Here is a 14,883-nt window from a genome sequence, read left to right as displayed (position 1 = left end):
ACATGAGGCCGTACATTTTTTCTTAAAAGACGATGTCGTTTTAGGGGTTCTACACGTATATTAGGCACCTAACAACCCCATATTTCCTTTTCCTATATATATATATATATATATATATATATATATATATATATATATATATATATATATATATATATATATATATATATATATATATATATATATATATATGGTTACAACTAAAACATGAGGCCGTACATTTTTTCTTAAAAGACGATGTCGTTTTAGGGGTTCTACACGTATATTAGGCACCTAACAACCCCATATTTCCTTTTCCTATATATATATATATATATATATATATATATATATATATATATATATATATATATATATATATATATATATATATATATATATATATCTTAAACTTTACAACAAAGAATATAACATTAATAATAGTTCAAATTTTTCATTAACTTAGAACAAAAAAATAACAATAACCAGAAGGATGCCCACATTTCATATGGGGTGGAAGTGATCTGTATTTTTCTTTAGAATGTCGGATTATATTACATATGTTGATGGTTACAATTCATGAAAAGGAACATATTATACAAAAAAGGATTACCTAGGAATAGAAAATAGGTAAACAAAAGACGATTACCATTGATAGATCCCTCTAATAAAAAGAGTGTTGAACAACAAGCTTCTTCTACAGCCGCTTCATTCATTTTTTGTCTAATGAAAGTACAACAATAGGTCATTCCATGGTGAAGAAAATAAAAGTACAATACGAGTGCTATATCAATGCAGATTTAAAAAAAAAAGTAGAATGCTATGAAAAGCAGTGTTATATCAGTTCACTTTACCACTGCTTTACGTGTGGGGTATCGTTTTGGTAATCTGCACATTTAGGTTACATATTCTGATAGAATTTCAATAGAAACCTACTTTGGTAATAGTTAACTTTCTGAATGTCAAACTCAAACCAAAGTAGTTTTCTATTGAAATTCTATCTGAATATACAACCTAAATATGCAGATTACCGGAAGGGTAAACATGTGCTATAAGGTTAGCATAATTTTGACTTAATCCACCTAATGCGACCCAAGATGATGACCTAAATCAAGGGTAAATTGTTTTTGTTGCATTGAGGGTCAAAATCAAGGAAAAGTATGGATAATATGATCTATCCAAACAACATTTTTATCTAAAATTACTAAATGTGACTTAACCACATGGTTTTTTTCCGTTAAGAATGGCAACATATGAAGTAAATGGTTTCTATTACTCTTGAATAAAATTTCACATTATGTCAATGACCTTAAACAATGACAACTGTGTTATTTTTGCTTGGACTTCCACAGAGTTGCAATTTTAAGAAAGAACTTTTGACGGTATGTGAACATTTAAAAAAAAGAGTAACAAACCTAGATTTTGAGACAGCAAGGGTGTCAGGTGCTGCAGGATAAAATTTATAAAATTTCATTATCAAATGTGTCTATTTTCTCTTTACTCATTGACTCTCGAGCATATTCTTCCTCTTTTCCCTTGCCTAAAAGATGTTATATTAGCAAGTATATTTAAAAAAACGAACCTCAAGTATTTGACATATATATTATAAACTAATAATTTCACAAACCTCAAAATGGATTTCTTAATCATCTATCCCTATTATGTCTTTAAAGGAAAAGCCAAAATCTGTCACCTTGGAATTCGAGAAACCTTTTATAGATCTACAAAACAAATAACAAAAAGCACTCACTTGCGACAAATCAGCTTGTATTGGTTTTATTTCCTAGCCAATGCCATCAAAAGCATCACAATGAAACTAACATCCTCATAATGTAAAACCTGCTCCTTTTATAGTTGCAAGGCACTGTCTTGTTGACCTTATATCCGAAAGGCTAACACCAATATCAAATTCAACCTGTTATCATAAAAATGCAATTTTGATTTATGGATTTTTCTTAAAATGTCATAATATAATACTCTATGGCATCCGACTTTGTTTACCTTGATTTTTTTGGTAGTCTTGGTTATTCGTCTCAAATTCATAAGTCATGCACCACTCATATGCAAAAAATGATTGGCGACACTTCAAAACTCTATAAATCTCCTTGTAACATCCCATCTTATATGAAGACAAAAAATAAAATCATAGTTAGATATAAGATAAATACAAAAAAATAGTAAAATTGATATTGACAAACAGCATTTATATACTGCATCTAGAGCATGGCAAGTAGCCTCAATTGCATAAATTGCATTCAAATTGTTATTAACAAAATTTCATCTTCATGAAGTTGACCTACAACATTAACAAAAAAATAACAATCATGTCATATCATATGCACCCAAACTCTAAAATTATATACATTTCTTTTAACATATAATACAAGACAACAAATTGATCTTTGTAAAGTTGCACATCTGGTTCACTCCTGCAACACGATTCAATGGCTGAAAAAATATAGAAACATAAAAGATTATAAGTTTTCAAGAAAATTTTATAATACATTCTACTACCATAAGATGATTTTCATTCCCGTATATTATCTAATATTCATTGTTGTTTATGACCTTTACAGATGTTGAGGTGTGAGAAGCAAGGAAGAACGTCAAATAGTCAAACAAAAAACAACATTATTAGCCATCAGTAATGAGTCTATGTTAGTTACCTAAATTAGCAATTTCCCTCGATGATCTACCAATTCCACATCCAACATCCATCACCATTTATCTAGGCTTCAAACCTAGTTGTAATGCAATAAATTGTTCATGTCTCTTAATGCTCTTTCTAAGGGATTATCCATTCCATCTAGTAAGTTAATTTAAAGAATAAAAATATAAGAAATCAACCTTGGGGGAAAATGGAATGTTTCTCCCCAATCATACTTGTAGAAACCTCTAACAACATCATACTATTTATTAATCTGAAACAAATCAAAATATATAAGACATATTATATAATTGGATGGATATAATCATAAAAATACAACCTAAATTGAAATATGTCACACATAATTTGAAGAAATTTTTTTCAGAACTATGTAAATTGGTTCAAAGTAACAATTCAAAGAAAAATGACACAGTAAAGCAAACAATACAAACATATGAAAGGAAAAATTGATCAATCCAACCACATGCTATGTTACAGAATCAATAAAAGGGAAATGGATTTAAATCGAATGTCATTAGAGATGTCAAGTTACCACATTTGAGAACTGCAAAATGATGCATCAATTCCTAAATAATAGTTACTATAAAATCAGAAAACATGTGTAGAGATTACCAATCAAGTACAATTAATCTCCGATCACATGGTTTTGCGCATCAAAAAGGGAGATGGGTGGTGGCATACTCTTTGAGATATGAATGGATGGGATCCCATTTGCTTTGGCAGCTTATGGTGACGAACGTGCGTGTTAAAAAGAAATCAGAATTTACAATGAATACTAAACATTAGGAAAAAATGAGAGAGACTGACTGGTAAAAATGATCGAACAAAGTCTCGATCAAGTCGTTGACAATGTTTAGGGCGGTGTTGATGAATTGTTGTGGGTTATGGTTAATCTTAACAACCCCCACTTTAACCGTCACTGTTGGTGGCAGCGGTTTTGCTGCCTTTCCTCTCTTCCAGCTACATATGCCATAATTCATGAAATTCTTTCTTTACAAACACCAACCAAAACAATAGATGAGGGGATGATGATATGGTGGTGTGTGTACAATTAGAGGGGATATCGGTGGTTAGATGGTTCTATGGTGATCGAGAAGAAAACAGATGGTTCCTTCGATCACTTCCATGAGAAGTGGGGAAGATGAGAGATTTTACCCATCTTAAACAAGCTCTAGATTGTGAAGGAGTGTGATATGTGTGATAATTGAATATGCAAGAGAGATGAGGCGACAGTAACTTGCTTAGCTCCCATTTAATATATATATATATATATATATATATATATATATACATATATATATAAAGTTAGCCTACATCATTGTTTTGGTCAAAAAATGATTAAGGAAATATCAACCGAATTATATGAGAGGTTGAGGTGTTGCAGCCAATATGAATGTGAAAATGAAATAAAAGTGACACGAGTGGATCTCACAAGGAAAATCATTGATGCTTGCTAGGATCTCCAATATAAAACCTTGGGATGTGATAATGATCACTTACATTGTTTAATCTTATTAATTGAAATGTAAATTATAGAACTGTGTTTGAGAATATGAGTACAAGTGATTCAATTGCTCTAGATGTGTGTGTTTTGATATTTATATATGTGTATTTATAGCCTAAGTTGACTAACTATGTGACATCCCCAATTTCACTGCCAGAAAAGACCAGTTTAATTTATGCTTTTAAAATGATTTCAGAGTAATCCTTTGATTAAAAGAGTTGCGGAATTTGTTCCCAAAAAAAATATGATAAAATTTATCAAAACGATTCTCAAAGAGAACGTATTTTCATTAAATAATAAAACCTCGGGATGTCATGTTCCGATGCAGACCAAAAGCATAAACAGTATAAAATAGACCTTACAACAGTTATTTCTAACTACTTATCTATATTCCAAAATCTCTCGTCAAGTCCACCAACTTATACTCTTGTGTCATTACCTGTAATGCAAAGAAAACTGAGTGGGTCAGACTTGGGAGCCTGGTGAGCATATAGGGTTTTCAACCCACAATAAATAATTAATTTAATTTCATCAACCAATAATAACCTAATTACCCATTCCTTTTATTCTCACTTAATGTCCCTAAGACAGCTAACATAAGGGACCTAGTCTAAGAATATTTCATCGGGGCGACAACATATGCTTCGGGGGTTCCTCAGCAATATAACTCAAATAAGGCAACCATGAGGGGGATGGAATACAGCGAATGAACACCCAAGTTCATTAACACCTATAGGTTATGAGCCTGCTAGCGTTTCAGTGGACTGTCTAGAAAAGTCCGTGGTCGTCATCTAAATTCCGCTAGATGACTGGATTACAATGACATCGATGCCTCTCGTCCTTTTATCATAAGCCAACTATCTACCCATGTTCTACCCAACATTTTATTAGATAAAATATACATTTTTAGACACAGTTTAAAACCTGTATAGTATGTTCATTCAAAACACATTCCAAATAAAAGATGAGGCACATAAACATAACACATATTTCATAGAGAATAAATCATATCTATGAGATTAGAAGATAACATTGATACACTCACATAACACATATACTTAGTACGTTAAATCGATACTTGTATAAAATCGTGCATTTGAAAGAGATTAGGTACCACCTTCAAATCAAGACCAATATATAAACACATAACACGTATTTCATAGTAAATACTTAATATTTATGCGTTAGAAGAAAGTAACTACACACTCACACCAAACATATACTTAATACATTCAAACAATATTTGTATTAAAATCGTGTTTATGAAAGGGACTATACACTCACTCATATAAACAACAATATATATACACATAACACGTATTTTATAAAATACTTCATATCTATGTGTAAGATGAAAGTGACTATACACTCACTTGATCAGAAGATGATCAGACAACACTACGGCTCTAAGAGTAGTACTTCTTCGGTGAAACCGGGATCACTTCACACACCGGGTTTCTCGCGGACAGAGCTTCGACTCGGAAACTCTTTTTCTTCTCGGGATCTTCGGGCTTCGGGACTTGCTTCGGGTCTCGGGATGATACCGGGGCTTTGGGGGGTTAAAATAGGGCTTAGAGAAGGTATCGGGAGAGAGAGAGAGAGAGAGAGCAAGGGAGGAGCAACAAAAATCGGCTGACCCTTGATTTCTATTTATAGGGTGAGATTTTAGGGTTCACGTCGTGAGTTTTCAGGCTCACGTCGTGGGGATTGATCGTCACTGCATGCGTCACTCGTCCACTTGTGTCTGACAGCTCCGGAAGGTCAAATCTCAAAATTCACGTCGTGAACACAGTGTTCACGTCGTGAACACTGACACAGTACCGGGTTTCGTGCCCCGAACTTCAGAAATTCATAACTTTCGCATACGAACTCCGTTTTCGACGTTCTTTATATCGCCGCGAAGGTGAGATTATGATCTACAACTCTTGTTTAGACTCCATTGGCTAATTTTGACTTTATTTTTAATATATTATAAATATATTACTTTTAGTAGGCCGGGACAGAAAAACTCCGTTCGAAATTCATAACTCCTTCATCTGAACTCCGTTTTCGTCTGTCTTTTTATCGTTGGACTAATATTAATGAGATCTTCAATTCTCATTGAGAAAGTTTTGGCTAAATATCACTCGACCTCAATCTCGAGTTTCGAGCTGCATACTGCTAATGCTGAAACTTCGAAAAATCATAACTTCCTCATACGAAGTCAGATTTAGACGTTCCTTTTATGCACGCTCTCGGTTTAACGTATTCTACGACTTTCATTTAGATCGCTAAGGACAAATATCGCTCTAACATAAATTCACTATTTACGTCGGCTGTGTCGTGCCGGTTATCTCGCGAAACTTCGACAGGTCATAACTTCTTCGTTATAACTCGGATTTCGGCGTTCTTTATATGGACGGAAACCTTGTGACATATACTACAACTTGGTTAAGATTAATCCTTATAAATAATCTTCCCTCAAAAATTCATTTTTGATGCTTATCATCTCTAAATTGACTAGCCCTGATCTACGGGTGTTACAATTATTTTCCCCCTTAGGATGATTACGTCCTGGAATCATCAACGAAATAGGGCTTACATAATGATTCCACACGTTATTTCTTCATCCTAGATAATAACCATAAGTTCTATATTTCCTCGAAAGAGTATCTAACTCTTGGACTTCTCGATAGCAGGTAGTGCTAAATCCTACATCTGCTCTTCGTACTATGTTGTACTTTCAATTGTAACTTTCGAGTTTATAAAATAAATCCTTATTGTGACTCCTTCTTCTTCTTAGGATAAGTATTTTCCTTTATCTATTGTAACAGATCGATGGGTCATGTTCTAATGACCTCTCATCGTATGATGCAACACTTAGACTCAAGTCTCTTAGAGTCAAATTCCAGAATGGATTATACCTTCCTTCATATTTTAATGTGATATAATCATATTTTAGCATGTAGCATTTCTAGCTACTAACTTCTTTAACAACAAGTGCGATGCTATCAATCGCATTTATTTCAATCTTCTGACTTAAGTCGGATGCTACATCAAACTCGGTTCTCGGAACCACGTAACAAACTCATTGCAGTTGGACTCAATTTGTCATGACCACTAGGGTCAGAATAACAACCCTCTTACTAGTCATTACCGACACAATGGTAATGACATACATGAATAAAACGGAATCAATTACTAGTTTCTTGGTAACCTTGCGACTTTCCCTGATCCAAGTGTGAGTCCTGTGCTTCCAGTAGTATAGATCTCTACTACTATTCACACCTACTCATACTCGTCTCAAGTATTGTCTCGCAGTCCCAAAGTCCTAAAATCACAGAGCAACTTAACACATACAAATGTGTCCAAATAATCATAAAAAATTTCCTAGACTTTACTAGGACTTCTTCCATGCGTATCTTCAATCATTAATTCTACTTCAACTCGGTTGGTGATGGAAATTCCAGACAATGGGACAACTTCAAGAATTACACCAACCGTTTCATCATCTTGCCAATCGCAGGTGTACTTCAAACGTATCGTACTCCTCTTAACGTTCCGTTATTTTATCAGACATATTCTAAAGGCAGGATACCACTCTTACGATATCCTTCGATAGGTGTCATTCAACACATCAAATAACAAAACCAGGGTTTATATTAATTCTAGAAACTATTACACAAAAGTTCAAGTTCACCCTATATTATGCCCCTAATAGGCTACACTTCCTGATACTAGCTATACCTTGATACGAAGTCTTCATCCTTGATTCCTCGCTTTATCATCTGCTTCGTCAAGGATCATTTAAAATGCTTCTGCCTTTGGCTGTGGCAGTGCATTTGGTTTTGCTCCCTCATTCTTCTTCGGGTAGTCCCTAGATAAATGCCCTTCTCCTCGGCATTCATAACACACCCTCTTTTTGGATACACACTTGTTGGCATAATGCCCTGTCTTTCCACACTTGTAGCAAGTCACCTCTTCGTCGCATCTCTCAAAATGTTTCAGTGGAATATTTGGCTTTGTAGCTTCTTGCCTCTTTGGGCAGTCCTGTTTGAAGTGCCCTTCCTCATTACATCCGTAACATACCTTTTCATTGAATGTACATTCATTGGCATAATGTCCATGATTTCCACACTTAAAACATGTCACCTCCTCACCACTTTTTCTCGAGTTTTTCTTTTTGCATTTCCCGCACCATTTTTCTTCATCTCATCTTTTTCTAGACTTCGAGAACATGTTGCTCTTGCCAGACTTTGATGACCCCTCAAATTTCCTCTTTTTGCCAACTTCAACCTTGTTGGTGATACAACCATTAATCACTTCTTCGACTGACTTAGCAACCCTGATAGTTGTCTCAAGAGTAGGTTCCTGGCGTACTGGCACAGTATGTTCATCCTTACTTTATTGAAGTAAACGCCTTGTTTCCTCCATCTGATGATCCAACACCATTCGCACCATTGCATATACTCCCGCCATCGTGATTTTCTCAGGTGCAACTGATAGCTCTGGTGCACTCCCAATCATGTGTGGCTCAGGCTGCGGGTTATCGTTTCCCAATCCATTTTGTGTGTTTTCCATTTCGATCTATACACCAAATTAGGTAAATTTAGATCTCTATTTCGATAGACGTTCAAATCATCCTTTTCACTCTGAAACGTTTACATGCTAGTTCTAATACCGTATTCGTACGCTTAGAATCCTAAACACATAAGGTTTTCAGATCCAGTCGGCAACAGACCATAGATCCGAACAAACAATATCATATATGGCAAACATATAGCATTTAACACATAAAATCATTTTAGGCATCTTTCCTAAAGCATACTAGTGCCCGTGTCAATTTAGGTGTACTGCCTAAAATATAAAAGACACACTCAACTCACAATCATCGCTTAGCATCCTAAGTTTAAGTCTAGAAATTTCCTACAAATTCCTAGTTCGCTTAAACTAATGCTCTGATACCAACTGTGACATCCCCAATTTCACGGCCAGAAAAGACCAGTTTAATTTATGCTTTTAAAATGATTTCAGAGTAATCCTTTGATTAAAAGAGTTGCGGAATTTGTTCCCAAAAAAAATATGATAAAATTTATCAAAACGATTCTCAAAGAGAACGTATTTTCATTAAATAATAAAACCTCGGGATGTCATGTTCCGATACAGACCAAAAGCATAAACAGTATAAAATAGACCTTACAACAGTTATTTCTAACTACTTATCTATATTCCAAAATCTCTCGTCAAGTCCACCAACTTATACTCTTGTGTCATTACCTGTAATGCAAAGAAAACTGAGTGGGTCAGACTTAGGAGCCTGGTGAGCATATAGGGTTTTCAACCCACAATAAATAATTAATTTAATTTCATCAACCAATAATAACCCAATTACCCATTCCTGTTATTCTCACTTTATGTCCCTAAGACAGCTAACATAAGGGACCTAGTCTAAGATTATTTCATCGGGGCGACAACACATGCTTCGGGGGTTCCTCAGCAATATAACTCAAATAAGGCAACCATGAGGGGGATGGAATACAGCGAATGAACACCCAAGTTCATTAACACCTACAGGTTATGAACCTGCTAGCATTCCACTGGACTGTCTAGAAAAGTCTGTGGTCGTCATCTAAATTCCGCTAGATGACTGGATTACAATGACATCGATGCCTCTCGTCCTTTTATCATAAGACAACTATCTACCCATGTTCTACCCAACATTTTATTAGATAAAATATACATTTTTAGACACAGTTTAAAACCTGTATAGTATGTTCATTCAAAACACATTCCAGATAAAAGATGAGGCACATAAACATAACACATATTTCATAGAGAATAAATCATATCTATGAGATTAGAAGATAACATTGATACACTCACATAACACATATACTTAGTAAGTTAAATCGATACTTGTATAAAATCGTGCATTTGAAAGAGATTAGGTACCCACTTCAAATCAAGACCAATATATAAACACATAACACGTATTTCATAGTAAATACTTAATATTTATGCGTTAGAAGAAAGTAACTACACACTCACACCAAACATATACTTAATACATTAAAACAATACTTGTATTAAAATCGTGTTTATGAAAGGGACTATACACTCACTCATATAAACAACAATATATATACATATAGCACATATTTTATAAAATACTTCATATCTGTGTGTAAGATGAAAGTGACTATACACTCACTTGATCAGAAGATGATCAGACAGCACTACGGCTCTAAGAGTAGTACTTCTTCGGTGAAACCGGGATCACTTCACACACCCGGTTTCTCGCGGATAGAGCTTCGACTCGGAAACTCTTTTTCTTCTTGGGATCTTCGGGCTTCGGGACTTGCTTCGGGTCTCGGGATGATACCGGAGCTTCGGGGGGTTAAAATAGGGCTTAGAGAAGGTATCGGGAGAGAGAGAGCAAGGGAGGAGCAACCAAAATCGGCTGACCCTTGATTTCTATTTATAGGGTGAGATTTTAGGGTTCACGTCGTGAGTTTTAAGGCTCACATCGTGGGGATTGATCGTCACTGCATGCGTCACTCGTCCACTTGTGTCTGACAGCTCCGGAAGGTCAAATCTCAAAATTCACGTCGTGAACTCTGACACAATACCGGGTTTCGTGCCCTGAACTTCAGAAATTCATAACTTTCGCATACGAACTCTGTTTTCGACGTTCTTTATATCGCCGCGAAGGTGAGATTATGATCTACAACTCTCGTTTAGACTCCATTGGCTAATTTTGACTTTATTTTTAATATATTATAAATATATTACTTTTAGTAGGCCGGGACAGGAAAACTCCGTTCGAAATTCATAACTCCTTCAGCTGAACTCCGTTTTCGTCTGTCTTTTTATCGTTGGACTAATATTGATGAGATCTTCAATTATCATTGAGAAAGTTTTGGCTAAATATCATTCGACCTCAATCTCGAGTTTCGAGCTGCATACTGCTAATGCTGAAACTTCGAAAAATCATAACTTCCTCATACGAAGTCAGATTTAGACGTTCTTTTTATGCACGCTCTCGGTTTAACGTATTCTACGACTTTCATTTAGATCGCTAAGGACAAATATCGCTCTAATGTAAATTCACTATTTACGTCGGCTGTGTCGTGCCGGTTATATCGTGAAACTTCGACAGGTCATAACTTCTTCGTTATAACTCGGATTTCGGCGTTCTTTATATGCATGGAAACCTTGTGACATATACTACAACTTGGTTAAGATTATTCCTTCTAAATAATCTTCCCTCAAAAATTCATTTTTGATGCTTATCATCTCTAAATTGACTAACCCTGATCTACGGGCGTTACAAAATAGATGTCCGATATTCTCGGGATCCTATTGAACAAGCTATTATATGTTGCCTTGACTCGGTAACTCTGGGTTTTAAGTTTGACTGGAATGATTCTTCAGTGTAGACGCGTCTTGTGTTTACTATTTCTACATATGTAAATAATAAACAAAAAATATATTCGTTAATCTTGTTAGGAAATAGTATTGGTGATATTTAGGATTCTATCCATTAAAACATATGTTTCAGGATCCTAATTCCACTTTAACAGCCGAGATCTTGGATATCTTTCAAGATCTTGACCCCTAACATTCATAATATATATATATATATATATATATATATATATATATATATATATATATATATATATATATATATATATATATATATATATATATATATATATATATATATATATATATAATAGATTAAAAGGAAACTACTAATATCTAGTTTTGGTCATTGTTACGTCTTCTATTTGAAAAAATATGTTTCACCAAATCAGAACAAAAATTTTAATTTTGCGTATTTTGTTACGTATCTCCCAATAACTTGATATTGTTGTAGATTAGTTTAATGTTTCAAAATTTTCAAGTTTGGATTGTATATCGACTTTACCAAAGCTACAAAATACTCTACCTTTTTCTTCTAAAACCTTATTATGCAACACGATGCAAACATACATTATGTTTCTATTTTTTTAGAAACAATGCTCGCTACTATACATGTGCCAATGTTTATTAAGGACACCAAATTCAATATCAATTTTTGACTCTTAAATTACATTGAACATATTTTGGTTTTCATCCTGTGGACATGTGAATGATTCAACAAATGTTAGCATGTTTGTGATATATCTCATCAATAAGATAGTATTTATGCTTGTATTTGTATTCCATTAACTTTAATCAGAATTTCATTCTTTCTTTTGGTGATATATTTGGAACGTCAAGAATACTTGGTTGTTTGGAGTCGTTAAACCAAGTGCAGCATATCTTTTTGATAAAATAGTGCCTTAGTCTTTCTTTTGGTGTTATTGTAGATCTAAGAAATTTAATTGAGTTAGGTGGGTTCAAAATCTTCAACTAGCTATGTGTTGCTCATTTCTTGTGATGTAATTTTTGTTCTTGGCTAGTTTATCTTTTTTTTTTAATAAAATTTCAAGTATAAAAAAGTAACGTCAAAAGGACATGCTCGTGATATTCTATTTAAGATGTCATTGAATAACGTAGACTTAAACTAAACAAGAATATTGATGTCATTGTTCTAACCGAAAACACTAAAAAGTGCATGTCAAATCCATAGATCTTATAGAACTACTATTGAATGTCGATAATCACTAGGACTGTTCACTATTCGGATAAAACTGAATTATCCAATTGGATAATTTGAATTGGACTATTTGGTTCGGATATTCGGATTTTTGGATTGGTTTTCAACAAAACAGAATTATTATTTTGGATTTCTTTTGGTTTATAAAATAAGAACCGAATAGTCCAAAAAAACCGATTAAACATTTATTATTTATCTATTTATAATATATTTCCATAGTTATTTATTAATTTATTAATTTATTTTTTCAAATAGGAACGTTTCATCCGATAGAAAAACATTAATATGTATTTTCACTTAAAAGTTTTCTATCAATAAAATATTTAACTATAATATATCTTCTTATTAGTTGTTTATAAATTTCAAATCACAACTAAGTAATTTGTTTTTGCTTCTTGTGTAAAGTTTAGTAATAATATAATTATTTGTCATTTTAAAATGTTTCGGTTTTGGAAAACCGAATTATAAAAACCAATCCAACTGAATTGTAATTGGATCGGATCAGATTGGATTTAAATTTAGTTTGGACTATTCGGATCTATGTTTTGAAAACCGAAATCAATTTGGATTCACTTGATTGGATCGGATCAAACCGATCCATTCACACGACCCCCCCTAATAATCATCTCTCATGTATTGCTCTAGCCACATGTTAGGGTATTTTGTAGATGCCTAATACACATAATCAAGGATTACAGGTATTAAAAGAAAGTCATGCATGTTTTCATATATATATATATATATATATATATATATATATATATATATATATATATATATGATTAGGTTATTTTGTTTTTACTAACTATTATGTGCCAGAATGCACAGATCTGGACCACCGGATGGAATAGAATCAAAGGTCATGATATAAGGGTCTATGATATTAGAATAGGATAACATGTACCATATAATCACACAAATTTCAGCATAAGGGCATTTTAGTTAATTAACCTATATTAAAAATGGAAATTTTCGGATTTTTAGGGATAATTAATTCCTTTATTTTTAAAAATCTGAATATTTTAAAATAATTCAAATTTAAAAATCCAATTTTATTCTGTCAGAATGACAGAATGCCAACCATAAACTAGTAAATATATTTTTCGATTTTATTCTGTCTGAATGACAGAATGCCAACCATAAGCTAGTAATATATTTTCGATTTTATTCTGTCAGAATGACAGAATGTCAATCATAAACTAGTAAATACATTCTGAAAGAATACACAAAATCGATTCTTGAACTAATAATATACCAAATAATTACATTGTATGATTGTGATACATTGAATAATAACAACATTCTGAAAAAATAACAAGTGTAATTTTTAAAAAAGTAACAACATTCCTAAACAATGAGTGAGATCATTCTTTAATTCATTCTTCAAGCCTTTCTCATCAGGTCTTCAAGCCAATTCTATCACAAATTCATTGTCAAATATTTTGTAATGATACACTTGTAACAACTGCACATTAAACATATAAATAATTAATTACAATTCTATCAGAATAAAACAGTAATATTCTTACAGAATAAACTATTCTTGCAGAATGTTTTTGAATATTCTTAAAGAATGTGTATTATCAAGAATATACCCAACAAACAAAACATTTGAAATATAAATGCATGAAAAGTTCATGTAAACACAAAAAGCGACTAAGAAAAAAAACAATTAAAATATATAAACCATCTTCATAAGGGATCAATTAATAGGAAGAAGACCCTCCAAGGGTTAAAAGGTCCAAATAAATAGCATCTATCCCACTAGGTGTAATAAACCACATTTGTTTGCACCTTTGTTTAAATCTAACTTCATATTTTAACATACAAATAGCATCAAAGTTCATATTTCTTCATCTAATATCATATTTCAGTAAAGTAATATCATTTAAAAAAAACTGATTTTTGCATCTAGTTTTATGTTTCAGCAAACACAGTGTTTTAGCAAACAAAGAATATATAATTTTATATTCTAGAAAACACAACATATGATTTCATATGTTACGTCATATCAGAAAAAAGAAAGAAAAAGAAAACAGCAGAATAACATGTATTATCAGATTAATGAAAAGAAAAAGGGAACAAGAAAAAGCTTACCAGCTTAAT

The 14,883-nt window shown here is 33.0% G+C and overlaps 1 pseudogene; it reads right to left on the bottom strand.

Moving 5' to 3' along the window:
* Positions 1 to 1,439: 1,439 nt before the first annotated feature.
* LOC145095280 (cycloartenol-C-24-methyltransferase 1-like) lies at positions 1,440 to 8,446 on the bottom strand (annotated as a pseudogene).
* Between the last annotated feature and the right edge of the window lie 6,437 nt (positions 8,447 to 14,883).

The sequence above is a fragment of the Lactuca serriola genome, chromosome 3, assembly GCF_051521515.1.
Source record: "Lactuca serriola cultivar US96UC23 chromosome 3, Lser_US96UC23_V15, whole genome shotgun sequence".
In the NCBI taxonomy this organism is placed as follows: domain Eukaryota; kingdom Viridiplantae; phylum Streptophyta; class Magnoliopsida; order Asterales; family Asteraceae; genus Lactuca; species Lactuca serriola.
The sequence above is the reverse complement of the archived record's forward strand: the minus strand, read 5'-3'. Positions and strand labels throughout refer to the sequence as shown.